The sequence below is a fragment of the Buceros rhinoceros genome, unplaced genomic scaffold, assembly GCF_000710305.1.
Source record: "Buceros rhinoceros silvestris isolate BGI_N320 unplaced genomic scaffold, ASM71030v1 scaffold44816, whole genome shotgun sequence".
Taxonomy (NCBI): Eukaryota; Metazoa; Chordata; class Aves; order Bucerotiformes; family Bucerotidae; genus Buceros; species Buceros rhinoceros.
In genome coordinates, this window is record NW_010416569.1 from 5,253 (window position 1) to 6,434 (window position 1,182).

Below are 1,182 nucleotides of genomic sequence, written 5' to 3' on the forward strand. Positions count from 1 at the left end.
CACGCCACGTGGGGGAAAAAAAAAAAAGAGCTTTCAGAATTTTGGGAAAACTTAGAAATTTTTTTTTTTTTTTTTTTTGAAATTAAGAAGATCTTAAAATGCCTCTCCTTAGCTCAGGAACAAGTACATCCATCTAAATCATACTGCTTTCTCATACAAACAAGAGCTGAATGCGCATGGCAGATACCCAGTAATATTTTAGATACACTACTGGCTAAATTATTAGGCAGTTTTAAATTAAAGAATCTCATGTTATGTGTCCTCCATCTTATTTCACCTAGTAGATCACCCACGAAATTGGTTTGAATTTTCAAAGCACGAAGACCTAATAAAAACTTCATCACTAGGGTAATTTTTCTAATGAGAAACTTAAAAGGTGGTTATTTAGGATTATTGCTTATACTTCCACCTTGGAAATACAGGAAGCCACTGACTATTTAAAAACATAAACACAGTATCTAACAAAAATGGCAGGAGTTTTGCACATAACCCCACCACCTCCACATAAACAGATTTGCTGGGAAAGCGTTCAGCCGCTTCCACCTGCCCTGTTAGCTGAGATACAGCAGAACGGGTCTCAAATTGTGACACAGAAAGGGCTGCCGTGCTTTGCCGGTCTGGAAACCACACACCCTGCACCAGGAGGCTGCATCGGCAACACGTGCACCTGCAGAAGAATGGCACGTCTGTGCTTTTAATATTGATTTATCTAGTTCATGACAGGTAGCTAACCAAAAGCGCTCTCAGGAAAGCCCGCTGTCTGCAGTGCGTAGAGCACACTGTCTCTACATCGCGCAGGTCGACTGGCTTCAGACAGCGTAGTCCCATAGCAGCAGGCACACCTCAGCAGCGTGACATTTCACACGCACACTGGTAACCACTGATGCTAGAGCAGCACCTCAGAGTCTTCAGTAAAGCTGTGTTTCAGCGCAACAAGCCAGAAAGTTCTGTCTTCTTTACAGGGCTCAAAGTCACAGGAGAAGATGCTTAACGCCTGAGGAGAGGAACTCGGGCTTCCCCTCAGAAATAAGGCAGAGGATCAGTGCAGAGTCCCAACGCTGGCCGACTCGTCCTCTGCCCACCCGCGGAGCCCCGGGCACTCTCCCCCTCTCGCAAAGGGAACCGATCACCCAGATCATCTGTACGACCGCACGGAATCACGGCTCCCTCCTCCGGAACACA